The sequence below is a fragment of the Periplaneta americana genome, chromosome 7 (assembly GCF_040183065.1).
Source record: "Periplaneta americana isolate PAMFEO1 chromosome 7, P.americana_PAMFEO1_priV1, whole genome shotgun sequence".
Classification (NCBI taxonomy): Eukaryota; Metazoa; Arthropoda; class Insecta; order Blattodea; family Blattidae; genus Periplaneta; species Periplaneta americana.
The window spans coordinates 171,630,499-171,654,917 of record NC_091123.1 but is presented as its reverse complement, the minus strand read 5'-3'; the positions used below and the strand labels follow the sequence as shown (position 1 = coordinate 171,654,917).

Here is a 24,419-nt window from a genome sequence, read left to right as displayed (position 1 = left end):
GTTTTCACTTTTGGTGGCGACATGTATCTTTGAACTCGACTCCTAATATTATTACTTTTCTTTTTTCTTTTTTTTTAATGAATTATCCTATTGAGAAGGTGTGAAAATTTTTACTCGCCCTGTGTAATACGTGCATGTATTGTCTCGTTCCGGTACTTGATAATATTTATCACATGCTGATATACTTCCGAAGTTTATTTGAATTCTTTATTTTATTTATCCATTGTTCCTATCAGCACGAGTATGTCGCTGAACTACATAACTTTTGATTTAACCTGCATACATACAAATGTGTGCTTGCGAAAGCTAAGTAATTAGTTGGTATCAGTTCTCTACTAGGGGATTTTCCAAATACCTGTTGTACGATGTATTTATGTATCTATTATACTGTATAATCGTTGCATGAGTACAGGAACTCGATGTTCTCTAAACAATTTCAACTGCATATCATACTTTATCACACTTTTATAAGAAGTTGAGTTTCGTGAAGCGTAACATTTCAAAATGTTTCTTTTTTCACAATATTATATATTTTTAAAGTCCCGCGCCGTGGCGTCGCGGTCTAAGGCATCCTGCCTAGGACTCGCGTTACGGAATGCGCGCTGGTTCGAGTCCTCATGGGGGAAGAAATTTTCTCGTGAAATTTCGGCCAGTGTATGGGACCGGTGCCCATCCAACATCGTGATGCACTTGGGGAGCTACGATAGGTAGCGAAATCCGGTTGCGAATGCCAGCTATAACGGCTAACCACACGATACCTCCATTCTGGTTGGATGATCGTCCACCTCTGCTTCCACATGTGGGCGTGAGGCCAGCAGCCGGCTGGTCGGTCTAGGCCCTTCACGGGCTGTAGCGCCACGGATTATGTATTTTTAAAACAGGTTCAAATAGGCTATTTAGCTTTTTAAACGCACGACAATATTAAGGCTGGCCCACAATAAATGGGGAACGGAAACGAGAATGAGAACGGAAATATTGTTAAAATAATAGTACATTATACAACGAGCCTATAATGGTAGTAATTAAGACTCAAGTATGATTGTTTATAATTTTCATACGAGCGTCTTAATTACCATTATAGACAAGTTTCATACGACTTTTTATGCTCGGCCATATTTCTAACTTGAAAGTATTTAAAATTATGGTTATGTGCGAACTGACCTGAATTTTGAGATGTGCGCAGACGCGAAAGTATTGATTTTTTCCGAGGTCGAATTTCATTGACCTTGGCACAGAATAAGATGAACATTACTCTGGCATAACCTGGAAATTGATTTAGAATTGAAAAACGAGATGACAAATTGAATTTATTTTAATATTATTTACAATTAACTCTAATTATTATAGTAACAGAACATAACCTTCTGCGACAGTATTGGATTTCCAGCCTCTGTGACTTTTCGCTAATTCTCTTTCGATTGCATATCCGAGAATAATAGATACTTGCGGTTTTATAACGGTACAAAGCTGACTTGTCATTGGCTGAGGTTTTATAACTGTACAAAGCTGACTTGTCATTGGCTGAACACCTGTACTTTAATGAGTAGGTGTACTTTAATGACATGCATTAAATGACTGCTACCAGGTGTATAATTACTGCATTTCGGCATGGTCGAGCATAAATGTATTTAAATGTGAGCATTCACAATTAACGAGAAACTTACCAGAGCCCGGGAACGGGAACGTGAAAATTAATTGTGAATGCTCACATTTAAATATAATATTTTAACAATATTTCCGTTCTCGTTGTTTCCGTTCCCGGTTTATTGTGAATCAGCCTTTACACAGAACTACTCAGCATTTGTACCTCAATCGGTAGCGCGCTGGTTCTCCATCCAGCCGACCCGGATTCGATTCCCGGTCAAGTTGTGGTGGAATATGTGGTGGAAAAAATACCGGGGTTGGTAAAGTCAGTCCTTACAGTGAAAAATTACATTAACTGAGTTCCTGCAAAAATGGCGTATAGGTAAACAACCTGGGTGACACTAGGCTACATGTGTTTATATTCAAGCCTTTCTGCTTCACGCTTCATTGCTGTTTGGTTCTAAATTTTGTTATTTTTATTCTTTACTCATTGTAACTAATAAATGATTTTAGATCTACATTTTGTTTTTAGTACATTTTAAGGCAAATTAATTGATTTTAGTAGCCTTCTTAAATGTTTGCATATAGGAGTACTAACTGACTCCCAAACACGAGCAATGCATCTTCGGGAAACATGATATTTTAATGTATGTATTATTTGAATAAATTATTATTATTATTATTATTATTATTATTATTATTATTATTATTATTATTATTATTATTATTGGCCGGGTAGCTCAGTTAGTAGAGCAGTTGGCTACGGACTGGAAGGTCCGGAGTTCGATCCCAGGTGGTGACAGAATTTTTTTGTCGCTGCCAAACTTTCAGAACGGCCCCGAGGTTCACTCAGCCTCCTATAAAATTGAGTACCGGGTCTTTCCCGGGGGTAAAAGGCGGTCAGAGCGTGGTGCCGACCACACCACCTCATTCTAGTGCCGAGGTCATGGAAAGCATGGGGCTCTACCTCCATGCCCCCCAAGTGCCTTCATGGCATGTTACGGGGATACCTTTACCTTTTTTTTTTTACTTTTTTTAAAGACCTTTGGGGAGGTCGAGACGTAGATGGGAGGATAATATTAAAATGGGTTTGAGGGAGGTGGGATATGATGATAGAGACTGGATTAATCTTGCCCAGGATAGGGACCGATGGCGGGCTTATGTGAGGGCGGCAATGAACCTTCGGGTTCCTTAAAAGCCATTTGTAAGTAAGTATTTTTATTATTATTATTATTATTATTATTGTTATTATTATTATTATTATTATTATTATTCCATTTTGAATCTTGCGTACACTACTTTTAACACTTGAATATAATTAATTGATTATTATTATTATTATTAATATTATTATTATTATTATTATTATTATTATTATTATTATTATTATTATTATTATTAATCTCCTGTGTAGGCCTATGCCTTCTCTGCAGTTGATGAAAAAGTCGTTAATATTTAAAATTTACAAATTCACACTCTAAATATATGTGACAGTATAGTAATAGAAGTTTGCTTGATTCAACTGTAGGCCTACGTTATTTAAACACTGTTTGTTATTACTAAATATTACTAATGCTCAAAGTACCGAAATCATTCTTTCAACCCTCAATCACAGTAGGCTACGAAATCATGTTGCGATACAAAAGGGGGTAAGTACATAATAACAGAATCAAGGAAAAGTTAGAAAGGTCGAGACGAAATATTCTTCTCTACTTCCGAGATTGTGTTACTCATTTCACACATGTGTATTGCATATTGTCTTTTGCACGGTCGATGTAACTAATATACATTCAAGGAAGTATTGTTTTGCTGCAAAGATTATTAAAAGTAAGTGTTATAATACAGGGACATCATTTTATTTTTACTTCAATTTTTATTGTACCTGTGTTTTTGAATGTACTTTACTCCCACCCCCTCTACTAATGAAGTTCAACCGTCCTCCACACAGAACCAAGACCGCATATACAGTCATAGTAGCCTTACGGTGACAGTAAACAGTACGTTCCAAAAATATGTTCGCGTTTTCCATTGACGAAAGAGCTTTGAATATTGAATCATTTTCGCACAGGTATTGTCGTCCATTTGCCTACGTCGCATCCCGGTTTCCCCCACCCGCTTCTGCTCGCTCCTCTGCAACATATTAAGACACTGGAAAAGATTAAAAAACAGGCTCTTAAGTGTTGTCGGAAAAATTCACCATTAAAATGGGACACACTCACGGACAGGAGAACGCGAATTCGATTATGCGCACTGTTCAAAACATACAGAGGTGAGCCTGCCTGGAGAGAAATAAAAAAATAGGTTGCAGCCGCCAAATTACTCTTCAAGGAACGACCACTCATATAAATTGAGGGAAAGAAGGCAGAGGACGGACACTGGAAAGTTTTCTTTTCTCAATCGTACTATCAGGGACTGGAATGCTTTACCTGCAGACTTACTAAAGGCTTTACCAACAACCAAAAATGCATTTAAAAATAGGCTTAAGGACCTTACTAATAGACGGTAATTATACACAGTATTTAAAGGGTGTAAATGATATGTTGTTATTGAAGTGTTGTATCAGTGAAGAATTATGTTGTGTCAGTGAAGTGTGTTTTATCAGTGAAGAAGTATGTCGTGTCAGTGAAGTGTGCTGTGTAAATGAAACTTGTTCCTGTCAGTGAAGCTTTATAGTTTATTGTGGCAGTGCAAAGTTTTTGAACAGTGAAATGTTTTTAAAGTGTTAGTGAAATCAGGATAGTATCAGTGAAATGTGTCGTAGTTCCAGTGCAGTGAGTGAGTTGACAGCGAAATGAGTGTAATGTTGAAAGGTACTTGTGCAGATATGAACATATCATACTCGTGGGTTTTATTTCGATCTTAGTTTTAAGATACAAATTAGAATATTTCAAATGTTATTTTAAGTGATAGTTTCATTTAATTTAGTATATTCCCTGTTGTTGTTGTTGTTGTTGTTGTTATTATTATTATTATTATTAATTGTATTTTTAATTAATAAGTTTATTATTGTCATTATTGAGTGTAATTAGTTACCACTGCCACCGGGTATATACCCATTGCATTGTGAATAAATACATACAAAGGCTAGTGGCTGGGCTGTCTTAGCTCTTTTCTGAGAACATTAATTTCTGTTAGGAATTGGACGTCTACGTATTATTATACAACTATTTAAAATAGCTTAAATAAAGAGGCCTCGTTAAGTAAATAACTGTCATGTGATTTCCCCCCTTTCTACGACCCTGCGACATAACCAGTTAAACGGACAGTAGATAGCATGTCTGAGTAATTTTATCTTTTCGAATCGAGCAGAATGAAGATTGAATTTACAGTACGTAAGGTACTCTTTTATAGAGTAGGCACAGAATTATTTCAATATGAGTTACTAGTACGAAGGACGAAACTGGTAATTGGAATTAGGTACAATAGTCTATAGTGCGATGATATGCACAATAGAACTGAAGTCTGTATCGAAATGAACTGCCACCATTTTTAAAAAAAGTGCTTAAATATCCATATTATGATTATTTTTCAATTTGACTTCATTCTCTATAGTGTACACTAATTTCCTGTAGACATTATAATATACACTGCATAATGAATATGTCCGCATGGACAGCTTAGTTCGTGAGTAAAAACACTCATTGTTAATTCTGTACTTATTTTGATTAAACAGAAACCTAATGAAAATTATCAAACTCAAAACCGTGATCTTTCCTAGTTTACGTAAATGGATGAACTACTTTTCTTCCCTCCTATAATTAGTAAAGTGATTTTTTTGTATATTACTCCAGTATCATCGAACTCCAGTCGTGGAAGGGGGTAGCAAACGATGTTTCCGATTCTCAACCGTTGATCCAAAGGTATAATCAGGCTAATATTAAAAATGTTAGTAAAAATAAAATGATGTCCTTGTACATCCGATACATCATAGTAATGTAAGATGATTGAAAACTATGATTCGATGTGTCCGTGCATTTGAATATTAAAGAGTTACGAACAATTTTATTGGATGTAACTGAATAATTGTAGTGCGGTTATGAGTTTGAACATGTGGTGTAGTGTAGAACAGTCTTTATTTTTTAGTCACGTGGGTTGTACCCTTAGGTCCTAGCGTCGACGGATAGAAGTAAATAAGAGTCAATAGCTAGTAGACAGATGTTTTATTCTGGTAGATGTGTTACAATTTAAGCGGACTTGCTTGAAGCAAGGTCCAGATAGAAATCACACACTGGCTACAATGTCCCTTCTCTTGTATAATATTTTGTCAGGATGTGATATAACTTTTCGACCCTTTAATTACTTCCTTGAGCAACAAAATACTTTCTCAAGGGCGACGTTCTCGATGGAAATTAGGTATGGTTAGGGTCGTGTGAAAGGCTATTCCATCTCCTCACCACATAGAAGTAAAACGGACATTTCCTGCTAAAACTGTATTTTAAGGGTTGCTTTAGCTGCGTGGAAGAAGAGTCCGTCTTACTTCCTAATTTGTTACATAATACTAGCTTACCACAGTCTACTATATACAGTCACGAAGCTTGAGTTTTGAGGATGCTAGAAACAATAGACTGTGACGGTACTATTTTGCATTGCCTGTAATGAGGCGATATTAGCGATCCTAGTGGTGAGCAACTACCTAATGTTTGCATATTTACTACGTATTGAGCTTCGAGACTGTATATACTAGACTGTGAGCTTACTACATCAGTTGACATGGTTAGACTTATAAAAATACGTTCTTGTGCTGTTACATATGGTACAGACACATTTAACCACAAGCAATCTGTTTCTCTATACATTGACCAAAACTACTTCCGACTTGACAGTTTACAGAGAAGGGGAAGCAGTGTTGTCATGTTGTCCATCTTTCGTGTAAGCGAGCGCGCTGCCGATAGAGTGCAGTAATGAACGGCTGACATGAACACATACATTTCTAACCAGTTTGTTGAACACTAGGCATTAAAATTGGTGTACATTATTACTTTTATTAGTCTATTATTATTATTATTATTATTATTATTATTATTATTATTAGTAGTAGTAGTAGTAGTAGTAGTAGTAGTAGTAGTAGTAGTAGTAGTAGTAGTAGTAGTAGTAGTAGTAGTAGTAGTAGTACCGGTATTCTTCAATGTAATACCGTTAGAAAAGCATGGAAAGGATTGTAAACTGTAAAAACAGGTTTAAATTTAATACGAAGCCTTTACTTTTATGAGTGTCGGTATTCTTCAATGTAATGTTGTTAGAAAGACGTTGAAAAAATAGTAAACTAAAAAATATTTATGATTGAAATCTCCACGGCCTTTTTCTTTTCCAATATCGATAACAGTGTTCTTATTAATTTTAATACAAGCAGCAGTTCTCATTACGACTTGCGCCAAAAGGTAAAAGAGACCCGCCATTATCTTTTTCCGTCTCACGCTTGACTCTTTAACGGGGCACCTCGTACGATATTCTTTGTTCTCCGCCTGCCTTTCCTTCCTTCCGACATTGCACAAGTCATCTGTTTAGAAACTCTCGCAGAAACTAGAAAACGCACGCTAGCCACACACTCCACCAATGACAACGAAGATAATACGTGTAATATAATTTAAACACAATAATTATCGATACACTAAAACAATAATGCAACTAAATAATATTTTTAATTCACACAAAGCACGCGCTAACCAGCCAACTCAGTCATTCCGGGCACTGCATTCACCGCTAGGCCGTGGTATTCACTTGCAGCTTGTAAACATAGACACGGCAACACCGTCCCGTTACCATGGTTACGCGTCTCTCGTGATTGGTTGCTTTGAATGGTTGCCATGGTAACATGCTAAAGGCGCCATTTGTCAGGTCGGAAGTTGTTTTGGACAGACCATAGTAACTAGTCTGTGAATTCTATCTAACTTACAAGGCTTATTAACAATAGCGGCAAGTACAACAAAAATCACAATAGTGTAAAAGTGTATAATAATTATTAATATTTACTTTTTGCTACGTATTGTGCAAACAGAAACTTTATTATGTATTTCATGATTGGTCATTTTAAATACCAGACTTTGAGCAGATGACTCACTTTTAGCGAGGCCAGGCGCGACTCCTTTGAAAGGGCACAGGGTCACGTGCCCTCCCTTCCTGCCCTGCCATTAATTTAGAAGTAAATGTTTTGTATTTAATGTTATGAAATCAGAATTTCCTTAGTCGATAAGATTTTCTTTTCAAGCTACTTTCTACTTTGCTTCACTCTAACAGCACGCTTTTTGTAGAGGTTCAGTGGTCAGGAGCGCAGCACCCAGTCACAGTCTACTATATACAGTCGCGAAGCTTGAGGTGATTTTTTGCAAATCTCGTGATAAAGCGCTCCAAGCGGTTAGCAACTAGAAACAATAGACTGTCCACGGTTGACTTTGGACTGTGTCGTATTTCTATCGAGTGCTAGCTCGTTGCGTATTTCACATTGATGCTTGTGAAATGTTCGTTATTGGTTGTAATGAAAATGTTAATGGCTAAAATACAATAATTGGAATAATTATATTTTACTAGAGACGTAGAAAAAATAAGTTTGTTTTAATGAAATCTATTGATCACGTTTTATTTTCAATTCTGGTGGGATTATTATTGCTTAGGCCTACTTTTTTTTTTCAAAGGATAGGCGTAGGTTTTTAATTATAGCTGTTAATTTTGTTGTTATTTTTATTTGTTACTTTACTAGAGACGTAGAAAAAGTCTGTTACAATAAAATTTATTGATCACGTTTTATTTCCAATTCTGGTGTGATTATTATTGCTTAACCTCATCCCACTTTGTTAACTACGTAAGCCTACACTAAAAGTACCGGTACACTTAAGTTACTCCATTAATTCATATTTCCATTATTATTGTTGTAAAGGGAAATGAAAATTAATATTTATTGGTTTCATAGTTAATTATCGCTATAATCTTGAATGAGTGAAGCGATTATAGTAAATTTCAGTTCGTTTTACACAAACAAAAATAATATTAACCTATTTCTTGCAGGTATCTTCGAGTTTATGATGGAATTTAATATACATCATTAAAATAATAAATTAACTTTATGCATTTAATATTTCAATAATGGAAGAAAGGTGTTAATTTTTCCAAAAGAACACTACAACGAAAGTGTAACATATTTTGTCGTCTGCTAGGAGAGAGATCTGCGATGATGAGGCGATAGTAGCGATCCTAGTGGTGGGCAACTACCCATGTTTGCATTTTTACTACATATTGAGCTTCGCGACTGTATATAGTAGACTGTGACCCAGTGTCAGCGTTGTCAATGTAGTAGAGATACCCTCCAGTAAGTTAACCGTTGTGCATGTTGTCAGAAAATTATATTCGTCCTTGAAGTTGATGCAGGGGCACTGGCTGGCTGCAGACGATGTGGGTAACATTGATTGAAGGGTGAAAATTCACAACCTTGTTGATCCCAAGGGTGATGTACTGTCTCACGTAAACTGAGAGAAAGTTTGTATGTAACTGAGAAAGGGATTAGTTGAGTTCGTGCTTTTGGTCTGTGCGGGAGAGCGGGTAGGCTTACTGGCTTTAATTTACAATATAAAAACAACATTAGAAAATTTCTGTCAGTAAAGTTAAGACGTATAGTTTAAATTGATTCGTTTCTTAAATGAGTTCCGTGTGTATAACTTGCGATTCTATATTGTATGAATATTTAGTGTTTTATAATGAATGGAATTGCAAACGAAACATTTAACAGACGCGGACACAATAGCTGCGAAAGACCAAGGGCCACCAAGACCCGTTCTGAATATAAAACAGGAGTGTAGTGATAGAAAGAAGACTTGCATCAGATATTTCAACAAATCGTTGTACGAAAATTGTGAATGGTTTTGTGACTGCGAAGTGAGTAGTCCATTCTTTTGTATTCCTTGTGTACTGTTTGGGGGTGACGATAAATGGTGGACAAGGACTGGTACTACGGATTTGAAAGATTTTCCTGACAAAATTGAAAAATGTGGTCTCTCGAAATCTCATTTAGACAAGGAATTAAGTTCAGCGTTGTCAGGACAAATTAATGTTCGAGAACAACTTGAGAGCTATAGTGTTTCTGTTCGGAAGCATAAGGAAGAGGTGGACAAGAAGAGATATATTTTGTCGCGTATTATTGATGCAGTAAAGTTTTGTGGTGAATTTTAACTCGCCTTATGAGATCATGATGAAACTGAGGACTCGGGTAACGTGGGTGTGTTCAAAGGGTTAATAAATTTCACTGCCACAATGGATAGTGACCTAAGAGATCATTTAGAAAATGCGAAGGTGTTCAAAGGCACTTCAAAACTATTCAAAGTGATTTGTTATATAGTAATGTTGTCAGCAACATATAAAAACTGAAGTCAGTAGAGTTGATTATACTACTGGGTTCAAAAATTTTCCGGAATTTTACTACCACTTTTCGTATTAATATATAACAAGGAATATTATACATTTGTTTTGTTGGTAACATTCATGATGTCATTTCCTTAAAGTTTGTTGATAATGGCGATTGTTGGTTTTGAGTTGTAGGGAATTGTTTATCATAGTGTTTTGTTTGTTCGTCGCATTTTGTAACTATGTCCACACAGCAGCGTACAAACATCAAGTTTTGTGTTTTGTTTCACAAAACGTACAATCATCAAGTTCTGTGTTTTGTTACACAAAACTCCTGCAGAGACATTAAGATTGTTGGAAGAAGCATATGGCGAAGCAGCAATGAAAAAAACTCAAGTGTATGCCTGGCATAAACGCTTTTCTGGTGGCCGCGATAGCATCAAAGATGACGTACGCAGCGGCCGACCAACAACTGCAACAAATGAAGCAATCGCTCAGCGTTTGCGTAATGTTGTGAGGGACGACCGACGTAAAACCATAAAAGAGATAGCAGCAGAGGTCGGAATATCAGTCGGAAGTGTACACAATGTTCTTCACAAGCATCTCAACATGCATTACGTGTCTCAGAAGTTAGTTCCGAAAATGTTGTCGGCAGAACAGAAAGAAACAGGAATGACTCTTGCTGGGGACATGATCAGTATGGCTGATGAAGATGGTGATTTCTTAAAAAAAAAATATTGCTGGTGATGAAACTTGGTGCTACTTGTACGACCCAGTCCCTAAACGACAGTCATCTGAGTGGAAATCGAAAACATCTCCTCGGAAGCAAAAATTTCCTAGGGACACTTCCAAAGGCAAAGTTATGTTGGAAGTTTTCTTCGACTCTCAGGGTCTCATCCACCATGAGTTCATTCCAGAAGGTCGTACTGTAACGAAAGAATTGTGCGTAGAAATCCTCCTTCGCCTCCGGGACGCAGTGAGAAGGAAACGTCCAGAAAAGTGGGTAGAAAGCAACTGGTTCCTTATGCATGACAATGCACCTGGTCATCGCGCAATTATTGTAAAGAATTTTCTTGCCAGGCACAACATAACTGCTTTGGATCATCCACCATACTCTCCTGATCTCTCACCACCTGATTACTTTCTGTTTCTCTGCCTGAAAAGTCATCTGAAAGGACGGAGATTCAATGCTGAAGAGGTTATCGCAAACGCGACGAGAGCACTAAGACGGGTTTCACAAAATGGCTTGCAGGCCTGCTTTCAGGAACTCTACACGCGTTGGCAAAAGTGTGTTGTTGCGGAAGGCAATTATTTTGAAGGGAATGCTGTAGAATAGTGTTTAAGGTACGTTGTTTCTATGATACCAGCAAATTCCGGGAACTTTTTGAACCTAGTATGTATATCGTTGCAAGCTGATGAAACAACAGATAATTCGCACAAATCTCAGCTAACAACATTTTGAGATATATGTTGGGAAGTCAAATTAAAGAACGATTTTGGGGCTTGTTTAAGGTACATGATAGGAGTACTCAGGGGTTAACAGAAATAATTTTGCAGCTAAATGAAATCGGGGTGGACAAGATTCCCGAGAAACTTATCTGTGAGACATACGATGGGCTTCTGTTATGAGAGGGGTAAAGGAGGTGTGCAATGTCTCGTCAAGAAACAATATCCCAACGCAAGCTATATACATTGTTATGTCCATCAAGGCAACTTGATTTTACAAAATGCTACATCGTCATGCTCTCAAAGCAGAATATTTTTTTAAGACATCCAAGGCAAAGATCCATTTTTTTGAAGATCACCTAAAAGAATGAAATGCTTTGCTCAGTTTGTTCATAGAAGGATCGCACTTTCAGCACAGGACTGTAAATAATGTGTATGAAAACGGAGTCTAATAGAACGTTTTCAACATATTCGAGACACAGAAATAAATGACAGACATACATTTGAGCAGGCAGCGGAATTTGCTCGTATTTTGAAGGCTCCACAGTTCCTTTTTAGGTTAGAATTTTTCCTTAAATTTATGCCTCACTGCATTCAACAAAGAAATATTGATGCACTTAAAGTTAGAGAATTTTTAGATAACTTTAGTGATACCATTTATGAAGTTCGAAAAACGTATGAATCAGAGGAGGTAATAAAGGATGAGCCTAACAACAGAAGAAGATACAGAGAATACACAAATTCAAGAAACAATCGTGCTGCTGCTCTTGAAGCATGCGATGTTATTGTCAACAATATTAAAGACAAATATCAATTTTCGGACCATCTCAGTGCTTCAAAATTGTTTTATTTATTAATTTTAAGGACTAAGTGATTAATTTCCCATCAATTAATCTCAGGGACATTATCAAATATTACCCTACATTAAATGGAGACAAACTGAAAATGGAATTGCAGATTTTATACAGTTGTGAAGATTTTCACAGGGCAGCCGGTGCTGCTGTTCTTTTAAAATATATTTTTTTTTTTGTGAAAAATAACATGTCGGGCACTTTCTCGGAATGTGTTATGTTGTTGAAAATAATAATAATTACCATTCCAATGACGGCAGCTGAAAGTGAGCGTTGTTTTTCAACCCTAAATTGTATTAAAACATTTTTAAGAAATTCAATGGGAAATGAAAGACTGGAGACTTTAGCTGTGCTCTCTGTGGAGAAGAAAGTGATTCGTGACAATTCTAAATCCAACAAGAAGGTTATTGAATTCGCCATAGCTAAAGAAAGGCGAGTTTATCTGATATATTATACAAACATTAAGTTTTCAGGTAAGTGCATTAGGATAGTTTTGTGTTATTTTCTGCTTATACACTATGTTGCAATTATTTTTCTTCGTTTTTGTTCTTTTTACTGCCTTTTTTTCGGCACCTTTTTGTCTTGAGCCAAGAAGTAATACTGAGGAAGGCTCTGGGTGGGAAGCATCTGAAACAAATGATAATAGGGTGACATATTTAATTCAAATATTGCATATGGTTTCAATTAAAGTTAATATTTAATGCTATTCCAGAACAAAGCAATTACCAAGTTCAGGATGTCACTGTTGATATATTGACCTACTTTGTGTTTATTTACTTATCTCTCTTACTTTTTGCAGATATATTTTATTATTTTTAATGATATTTGCAGAGAAGATGGTAGTTAGAAATTTATTCATTATATTCAAACAAACATTGAACAAATTGAATATATGAATATTAAAGATTTATTAATTTATCCTACAGAATAATATCTGTAATATTGGCAATTAATATTTGAGGAGAAAAACTCACTCCAGCACCGGGGATCGAACCCGCGTCCTTGGTTCTACGTACCAAGCGCTCTGACCACTGAGCTAAGCCGAATTCAATCCACAGCACCGGATCGAACTCTCCTCCTTCAATGTTTCCCTTTGTGGCCTGACTCCAAGTTAGGCATATATGTTGACGTGTATGTCCAATGTCAACTGCCATTATACTAGGAGTGCACTCAGCTGAGTGACTTATTTGGCCGGGATTCCGCAGTTAAGTGCACAGTAATCTGTACAGAATATGCACTGCTAGCTATGAGAATATTAAAGATTTATTAATTTGTCGTACAGAATAATATCTGTAATACTTACTTACTTACTGGCTTTTAAGGAACCCGGAGGTTCATTGCCGCCCTCACATGAGCCCGCCATTGGTCCCTATCCTGAGCAAGATTAATCCAGTCTATCATCATATCCCACCTCCCTCAAATCCATTTTAATATTATCTTCCCATCTACGTCTCGGCCTCCCCAAAGGTCTTTTTCCCTCCGGCTTCCCAACTAACACTCTATATGCATTTCTGGATTCGCCCATACGTGCTACATGCCCTGCCCATCTTAAACGTCTGGATTTAATGTTCCTAATTATGTCAGGTGAAGAATACAATACGTGCAGTTTTGCGTTGTGTAACTTTCTCCATTCTCCTGTAACTTCATCCCTCTTAGCCCCAAATATTTTCCTAAGCACCTTATTCTCAAACACCCTTAACCTATGTTCCTCTCTCAAAGTGAGAGTCCAAGTTTCACAACCATAAAGAACAACCGGTAATATAACTGTTTTATAAATTCTAACTTTCAGATTTTTTGACAACAGACTGGATGATAAAAGTTTCTCAACCGAATAATAACAGGCATTTCCCACATTTATTCTGTGTTTAATTTCTTCCCGAGTATCATTTATATTTGTTACTGTTGCTCCCAGATATTTGAATTTCTCCACTTCTTCAAAAGATAAATTTCCAATTTTTATATTTCCATTTCGTACAATATTCTCGTCACGAGACATAATCATATACTTTGTCTTTCCGGGATTTACTTCCAAACCTATCGCTTTACTTGCTTCAAGTAAAATTTCCGTGTTTTCCTAACATATTCACGTCATCGGCATAGACAAGCAGCTGATGTAACCCATTCAATTCCAAACCCTCTCTGGTATCTTGGACTTTCCTAATGGCATGCTCTAGGGCAAAGTTAAAAAGTAAAGGAGATAGTGCATCTCCTTGCTTCAGCCCACAGTGAATTGGAAACACATCTGACAGAAACTGACCTATAGGAACTCTGCTATACGTTTTACTGAGACACATTTTAATTAATGGAACTAGTTTCTTGGGAATACCAAATTCCATAAGAATCTATATATATAATTTGAACTGGTAATGGAAATTACGGGAAAACGACTGAACGCATTTTAATGAGTGACCCCTCATTTTCATGCCTGGCATCCAAAGTTTTTCGTAAAAGTAGTAGTTTTCAGTGAAATGTCAATTTTCCTACATAATTTTCCTATTTTCCAAAATTCATCTGTTGCCAGTTTTGAGAACTAATTTTATCGAATCACGGCCGACTTGATTGAATTTCAGAACAAAACACACACTACAATAAACAATAGGCTATTACACGAAGGCCATGACCTGCAGGATTGCCGACATATTTAGAGCTCAATTCAATTTGTTATTAAAAACTGATTCTGCAGTGTATAATTTTCTGAGTACAACTGTGTATTGGATATTCAAATCTACGAAACTTGAGGTGGTTTGATGACATTATTACCATTAGAAATTAAATATTATTATAGTTAATATCATGATACATCTATTTTTCATTAATGGTACATAATATTGATGCTATATTGATGACATGAAAGTGAAACGTTTTGTGGTTATGTAAGTGAATGTAGAGAATATCTTAATTTAGATCTTCATTTCTATAATTTACTGAGTGACTGCTATATATAACTACAAAACTTAAGTAAGATAATAATATTGTTATTAAAAATCAAATATTTTTATACTTATTAACTCAGTGGTGTTAGGTCTTTTTCATATACTTAATGGCGGTGTAGTGTAGATATTGATATGTGTCATTGTCTTCAGTATTGGCTCGAGAGAGCGCAACAATTACAGTTCCTAAGGAAAGATCAAAAGGTATTACTTACTGATAAAATAAGAGGCCTAGAAAATTTTGTAGTCTCCAGATCATTTCAGCAAGATCTCTTAGTAGGAGAAAATGATTCTACGCTGTACATTTCAAGTTCTACATGCAGCAGCTATACGAAAATGCTATTGTTCGAAAGCTTAGCAAACCTGACATTTTTTTAACTTTTGCCTACAATCCACAATGACCTGAAATAGCTACTGCTATCGTCCTGACATTGATATTTGCGTTTTCGCGTTGAAACTCAAAAACTGAAGTTGGATAGGTTCAAGAAAACGTATTTGGCCTAAAAAAATCCATTCAGAGGGAGTATGTTTCATTATTATGGAAGCAAATAACTATCAAAAAGACAAGTATTCTTCATTGAAAATAAATCTGAAAAATTTTTATTTGAATGTCTAACGAACTTAGTTTGCAGCAGTATTTGCTGCACAAGCCACTAGTATCATATAAAACTTCTCTCTTAACCGAGTCATATGCCTTTTTGAAATCTATGAATAACTGATGCACTGTACCCTCATACTCCCATTTTTTCTCCATTATCTGTCGAATACAAAATATCTGGTCAATAGTTGATCTGTTAGATCCGGTGCTGTGGATTGAATTCAGCGTAGCTCAGTGGTCAGAGCGCTTGGTACGTAGAACCAAAGACCCGGGTTCGATCCCCGGCGTCGGAGCGAATTTTTCTTTTCAAATATTAATTGAATATATGAACCTTTAACTTCTCTTCATACTCATTTTCATAATATAGTTATGGCATTTCAAAACAAGAAGTATTACAAAAGTACAATATTTGATATAATTAATTATGTTATTAAAAAAATTACCATTGTTACGAGTAGAAACACAAAGAGGAACAAACGAAGAATAGTCAACATTTTATAGTGGACTCCTGCACAGTCATCTGCAATTAATAGTTCGAAATAATTACATAAATAAATATCTAAACAATTAACAACATTCTCACCATTTTATAATATCACAAAGAATCTCATCATTTTTATCTTTTGTCTAATGCCATTGTCCACATATTTACATGTAGAATACAGGGTGATTCAGACCACCAGTAAGAGTCATTTATTTCAGAAAATAGCGCATTAAAACTTTCGAGACAAAAATATTTATGACTTAAGTACACGTGAACTTTCACTTGAGCTCGATTTCATCAATCAGTCCTAACAAGAAGTAGGGTCAGTGGCGTATTACTTTAAAATTTCAAATGGGAGTCGGGTTCAAATAGGGGTCATTTGACAGAACTCTTCAAAACAAACAACTTCCATAGGAAACGTTTTTATCAATTCCTGTTCTTTCAATGAGAAAGCGTACGAAAAACAATGCCATCGATATTGAGAAATGTTACAATACGAAAATGTAAGCAAGACAATTAATGTTGACAGATGTTACTGAAAGACTGGATAATTCCATTAAATTTTACAAATGTTCAAACTGTCTGCCGTTCTGAGCAGCACACACCCGTACTCTTCTAACACTGTCAGTGACTCGTAACACTTCGGCGTGGTCAAAAGTGACTGGAAGGTCTCTCGGATTCGCTGTTTTATGTCATCTCTTGTTATGGGACGATCTTGATAGACGATGTTTTTAACCGTCCCCAAAGATAGAAATCCAAAGATCCAAGTCAGGAGATCGTGCTGACCATGTCAGCACCAGATACTGTATCTGGTTGTAGTACGTAGGAAGTATTTGTAATCACGTTTAACTTTTAGGTACTTATTTTATTAGTCACAAAAGTGCAAAACTAGAAAACTGTACATGCGTAGGTACAGAGAAAACAAAACACTTCCTTCTTATTGTATATTGTTGGACAAGGCCACCTGAGTCTATTATCTGGCTAAGTGCAGTATACATGTAGAACTGGCCGCAGATACTGTATTGCCGTGACTAAAGGAAACACTGCTGAACAAGCAAAGGGGAAGGGATAGTTTACTTGTATTCATCTCTCGACGGTGCTGCCGGCCACCAGGTCTACACTCAGCCAGGTAATTGTGCGTGTATACTATGTCAACATTAAAATGTATTTATCTAGTTTACACTTTCTTCTCGTAATACTTCTCATATTAATGACATGTTTTCGTAAGTTTTCTCTTTGAAAGAGTAGAAATTGATAAAAACGTTTCCTATGAAAGTTGTTTGTTTTGAAGAGCTCTATCAAATGGTACCCTATTTGACCCCGATTCCCATTTGAAATTTTAAAGTGATACGCCACTGACCCTGCTTTCTGTTAAGGCTGATTGGTGAAATCAAGCTCAAGTGAAAGTTCACATGTGCTTTAGTGATAAATATTTTTGTCTCGCAAAATTTTAATGCTCTAGTTTCCAAAATAAATGACTTACGCGTGGCCTGAATCACTCATTGCCTTTTCGTACGTTTTCTCATTGAAAGAGTAGGAATTAATAAAAACGTTTCTTATGAAAGTTGTTTGTTTTGAAGAGCTCTATCAAATGGTCTATATTTGACCACTGCTCACATTTGAAATTTTAAAGTAATACGCCACTGACCCTATTTCCTGTTAAGGGTGATTGATGAAATCAAGCTCAAGTGAAAGTTCATATGTGTTTTAGTAGTAAATATTTTTGTGTCGAAAATTTTAATACACTAGTTTCCGAAATGACTGTTACGGGTGGTCTGAATCACCCTGTATAGTGAGTTTGTTTTTACAGAATGTAGGCTTAATATGAAGGTAGCCTATTAGTTTAAAGCGGAAAGATAAGGGCCAGAGCAAAACGTGAAGCTATTTAAGAGAATATAGGATATTGTAGAAATATTGATGTGCATTCTTAACTGTGAATTCGATTTTTCGATTGTGAAATCTTTTTCAAACAAAGACGTGTTAGTCTATGATGTCTATTATACATTGACGTAATTAAATTATTTATTTTTAAAAGCAATGTTTTCATATATCTTTACATCATTGTACATGGAGATGATATATACTGTATACATATATCGTCGTCGTCCTCATCATCATCATCATCATCATCATCATCATCATCATCATCATCATCATCATCATCATCATCATCATCATCTCCTGTATCTCGCACTGGGTTAAAGGGCGCCAACAAACTTACGCCACCGTCTTCTATTCTGAGCGATATTGGCAATTTCGGGTTAAGATGTCCCTGCCTTCCGTATTTCCTCTTCCACTGATCTTCTCTAGGTAACCTTTGGTCTTCTTCTCCTTCTGCTGCCTTTTGGATTCCATCTTTAAGCTTCTTTCTCAATGCAATTTTCTTTTCGAAGAGTATGGCCAATCCATCCCCATTTGCTTCGTTTTATTTGTAGACTTATTTGCTCTTCTTATGTTCTTTCCTGCCCACATCTCTATTTGAAATTGTGGATGATATTCATCTACATAGAACAGCTCAAAATGGGTGAATTATTCATGCCGTAGTACAAGCAAGTTCCGGAAATAATTTTTCGTTGAGATAACCGACAAAAGGTGAGCCGAGAATACTCCGCCAAGAGAAAACTCTGCTTTGTTTAACTTGCCGTAACTCGGAAAGCAGGAAAGATTTTGAGTAGCGATCACTTTTAAAAGTAATTTCCATTCTTTCTCAACATTTCTTTCGCTTCTACTTCCCATCTAACGAGAAAAATACAAATTTTGCCGCTTACCAAGTTTTGAAGGTGTAAATGTCTGTTCCGAACAGATCACATCGAAGTCAGACATTGAGCTAAAAATTGAAAAAGTTAGCGCGATTGATTGACTATCATAGGAGCTACGACATGATAAACACGGAGCGGCAAATATCGTTTAATACAGCCTTATAATTCTTTACTTATTTTACGAACATGAACACACGTCACTACTGACGTCAACATAGCGCTAGACGCATAGCGGGCGACGAAGGTGCGAAAACTCTCTGTAATGTGAGCTATTGCGCACACATGCATTTGGTTTCACGGGATAGCCTATAGTACTATCACAGTCTAGTATATACAGTTACGAAGCTCAATACTTACTAAATATGCATACATAGACAGTTAAAATATGCATCCATAGATAGTTGCTAGCTACGAGGATCGCTACGATCGCCTCATCACAGACTATTTGCCTAGCAGACGATAAAATGTATTGTACTTTCGATATCGTGTTCTTTTGAAAAAATTAACACCTTCCTTCCACTATTGAAATACGAAATACATAAGCTACATATATTATTTTCATAAAGCATATATTATATTTTATAAACTCACCTTCCTGGATCTTTCGGAAGAAAGATAACTCTGACCTCTTTTTCTTAGAATTTATAGTGCAACAAACGTCTCCTTGTTCCATATTATTATTCAAATTATTGTACTTTAGCCATTTACAGTTATTACAACCGATAACAAACATTTCACAGTTTACACAACTTTTCACAACAATGCGAAATACGGCACAGTCAATGCCTTTTCGATCTGGACCGCCGTAATGTATGTTCGGTTTCCTATTTCAGTGTATGTAGCTTAGTGAAATATTATATTATAACTTTATTGCGTATCATTGCTAAGTTTTATTTAGTGTAATGTGTCCATAAGTTCCGTTTACTTTTTGTTGCATAATATGTTGCAGAAATAAATACAAAAGTGTGTTATTTTAATGTGAAGAGAATTTTACATGTTAACATAATCTTTTCGCATAAAGATTCTAAGTTTAGAATGGAAGCTATTTGAGGTTTAATAAAAAAGAATTTATATTGTGATTTTAATATAGCACATCTACCTTCCTTGATAAAGACAGAAAATTTATCATATCACTCCTATGAAATTAGTGTACATACGATTGTGTTACTTCGTCTCTTAGGTTGTAGATAAATATAGTAATTCAGTCTCAATTGTAGTATTAAAATGCAGACAAATTGAATGTGCGGGGTATCATACATGACAATATATCTAATTATAATGTATACTTCCGAATATAGGAATATAAGTTAAATATAGTAAACATAACGTACAATTTTCATACGACATAATATACCGGTACATATGTAATGGCAGGGCATTGGAGACCACTAAAATTAGACAGAAAAGGGCAACTGGTACAGTAAACATAACCTATAATTTCAGCATATCTAAATATCCGTGCGGTTCAACTGAAAATTATTGAATCGTGCATAAATGAATGTACAAGAATTTCGCAATATTTAATCGAAGTAAAGGCAGGTATTACACATACGAACAACGTAATTTCCACACCAAAAATAATGTTACATCTTAACTCTTAAGTGAATTATGTCTGAAATGTCTCATAATCCTTGTTTTAAATTTTATTAATGCAATTACCGGTACACTACATTTGAAAGAAATATATGTTACTCTTTATGCATTCCAACTAATTTATATGGTTGACAAGCCGCTCTTCGTGATCGGGTTAATGGAGTCACATGGTCCGCTTACGGCCTGTAATAAATCACGATGGCAATGGCACAGTCTATTGTTCCTAGTACTCACAGAGCTCCAAGCGGCTAGCAACTATCGCGAGAAATGAAAAAAAATCATCCCAAACTTCGCGTCTGTATAATATTAGACTGTGGTACTATTATTACTAGTTCTACAACCACCACCATCACCATTAATTTCGTGTTCCGCAGATAAAATTACGTTATATATCCAGATATGTATTAATAACACCTTAATCATGGTGGGGATTGATAGTAGACTATACTTGTTAATGCAACAATTTCTATTATAATGAGATTTATAGATTCCTCATTGTAAATTCCTATAATGCTAATTTAAAAAAGTTTCCAAAGAATACTGCATACGTAAGATTTCAACTAGTTATCCCGTTATGGTCTCATTACACCTTCAGATTTCGTCATCTATCTTAGCATTACTCATCTAGGGTAGAGGTTGGTAAAGTGTGATACGAGTAATGTTGTGATAGTTCTTTTGAGAATCCATTACAATTTTACTGAGCGAGGGAAGGATCGGTTTTGAGCAGCAAGTTGTGCACGATCATTCCCTTAACATGTTGACGTAAAGAACCTATTTCCTCTCACTCAGTAAAATTGTAATACTTTCTCAGAAAAAAAACTAGCACAATATTACTCGTATCACAATATTACAACCCATACTCTATTGTTATATATTTAAACGGCCACTTGTGCCAATAAAATTATAAGAAATAAAGCTGAAACATTTCACCCAATACGTACCTCAACTGGAGTTAGTTCGGAGTGTGAAGACGATTTAGTGGAAATTCAGTTTGTTTAGATCTATATATACTGACAACAGTGAAATTTCACCTGATTTCAATACTTTCATTTAACCTACTAATTTGCTTCTATCAGTATGACAATGACATAACGAGTAATTTTATATCTAAATGGATAATTACTCATGTTTCTTTTTCTTCAACTTCTTTTTCAAACTGGTTTTGTTTCTCAATATTTATCTATCGCTGTCCTAGTTATTTTCGCGTGAATTAATTAACTATACCTTTCATACAAATTAATGACCCGGTTTTCGTTATCAAAATTTGCGCAATTAAAAAAATTCTTAACTTGTGTGATATATTTCGAATGCCGTTTGATTTCACTTCGAATGTGACTTATGAAAGAATCTTTTTCATGCGTCGAACAATAAAAAAAATTGTGCAGAATTAGAAAATACACTTCCAGTTTGCCAAAAGCTAACGATTGAAGTAGTCTGATATTATGTTCAATACATTTTAAAATTTACATCGTAATAATCTGACTTGGAAAAGACTTCCTGGTAACTTAAGAACTTAACGTTTGGTAGGGTTATTCTTTATTTTTCTAAATTTAATTCCATTGAGTCATAATTAAATGTGCAGCAGTGGCGTAGCGTCAATGTAAGCTAAAAAGCTCAGCTTCCCCAGTTAATAATAATTTCATAATAAACCTGCAGTTTATGGACAAAATTATTTATTAATTTTAATAGAATTTATATTTACGCGTTAAATATTGTGATGCTGCAGCTCAGGATGATTTGTGATGCAGCAGTAAACAAGAAGCCTGCACACGCCAGCTTCCAAGCAGACTGGTTTCTTACACTCATTCTTCTGTGTAACCCACCCCGCAGATTTTCCATCTCTTTCTAACTAAACTACCCTGGTCGCAAGGCTCGTAAGAAGCTAGCTTTGACATTGAAAGTAAGTAGTGTCCGAGTTATCCCTTTTCGTTAGTTGTGTTCAGTTGAAGTGTTAGTGTGCATTGTGGCTGATATAATAAATAATGAGTGAAATAACAGTTCCTGACACTAATTTACTTGAATTTTTTTAGGACAATTGTATTATCAAGACTGACTTACGAACAAAAGTGTGATCTAAGAAACAAATGACCGCCTCCCTTGCTGTCAATGAAGGAACAACCAAAAGACAGACGCATACTTACGTAATGATACTAATACTGTATCTATTGACCGTTAATATTGTGATTCCTCTAAATATGACAGGGAGTGAGCTAATGTTATACAGTACATATACGTGTCTATTTGTTAGAGATATGTGTAAACCGTGAAATCATATTTTACTACGTACCATTTGAGGTCATGCCTTATTGGTGTTACTTACGAGGTTCCAACCAATCTTCGACTGCTGACTTGACATTAACTACTATTTATTTTAAGACTATTTTTGTAATACGTTTTCTCATATTGCATGAAAGACAACTCGAATTAGCTTCCCCTGCTCAAAATTTCATGCTACGCCACTGATGTGCAGCATATTCTTCAACCTTCAGAAAGTTTAGGGGTTGCGTCAAAAAATTGGAAAGAAAATGAGGAAACGTGTATACATATTGTAAGGTAACAAGTTTAAAAATACTAATACACGAGAGTTGTAAATAAAATATTGGCAACATAGACAATACTACACTTAACGGCAAAAATAATGGGCCGCCTGCAATTTGTTAACTTCCAGACACACAACATTGCGCATGCTCGTCTCGTCAAAACCGTAGTTCACCAGGTAACACATAATTAAACAATTTAAATTGCTGTATTTTGTTTAAAAGTCTAAAATGTGTTATAAAATCGAATTTAGGTTTGATTCTAGATACATCAGGGTCTCTGAAGAGTGAAATAATAATAAAATTGATAAATACAAAATCAACCGAAGCGAATATGAACAGGAACACCACGTATTATGCCGAAACGATATTAAGTCACAGTAGCGTAAGTCGTTACGGCATTGGTCTATTGAACAAGCTGATAGTAGTAGCTGAAGGTTTGTATGTCCAACAATTTTCTTTTTTTTTTTTAATTACAAATTTGCCATAATATATGTCTCGCAAAGCTATAATTATGTGGCGATATCTCTTAGAATATGCCCAAACTCTAATAAATAATAAGCCTCCCTCTCTCTTTCAAGCAATACTCCTATCTGTTAATAAAACGTTCTGTTTCGTCATTACGCTTGAAGATAGCACAGAGACAATAATTCATTGCCCTGGTTCGCAGAGGTTATTCTGCGTATGTTACTCTCCGACAGGACTTCGATTGGAGAAATGTCATATTCTCCGACGAGGTAATTATCTCCAGTAGCAACGATAGTCCACTAGTTTATCGTATGGATGTTCATCGTTACGATGAACGCTTCGTGAGACGACTGAACAGGTCGGGTTGCGTGAGGGTCGCGTGTTGGGGGTGGATGTCATACGATGGGGCAGGACTTCTGGAATGCATCCACGATCGATTTATGGCAGAAGTCTACGAACACATTTTGGCAAATGTAATGATCCCTCCCCCGAAAACGATATCCAGAAGGAACACTTTTCTTCCAGCAGGATAATCATCCGATACACACCGCCAACCGGATTCAAAGATGGTTTACGAGGAGGCATAATATCGACCCAGTCCAAAATCACCAGATATGAATCCGATTCAAAATTTGTGGGCTGCAGTCAAAAGGATCCTACGCTCTAATTGGGCAGAATAACCACCCGTTCGGACATGTGAGGAATTGTGGGACAGAGTTCTAGATGCGTGGGGGGAGGTGACCAAGAATTTAGACCTGTTCCATAACCTTTTGACTCCATGCCGCGCAGAATGAGAGCAGTTGTTGACGCAGGTGGTTTGTGGACGAGATACTAGTCCCCA

General features: G+C 36.0%; 1 long non-coding RNA gene across 1 annotated transcript; it reads right to left on the bottom strand.

Annotated features, from left to right (window-relative positions):
- Positions 1–5,729: 5,729 nt before the first annotated feature.
- LOC138703724 (uncharacterized) lies at positions 5,730–21,649 on the bottom strand. Its single transcript, XR_011333250.1, has 3 exons — positions 21,515–21,649; positions 16,181–16,257; positions 5,730–12,836 (listed from the first exon to the last, which is right to left on the bottom strand). It is a non-coding gene; the product is annotated as an uncharacterized lncRNA (long non-coding RNA).
- Between the last annotated feature and the right edge of the window lie 2,770 nt (positions 21,650–24,419).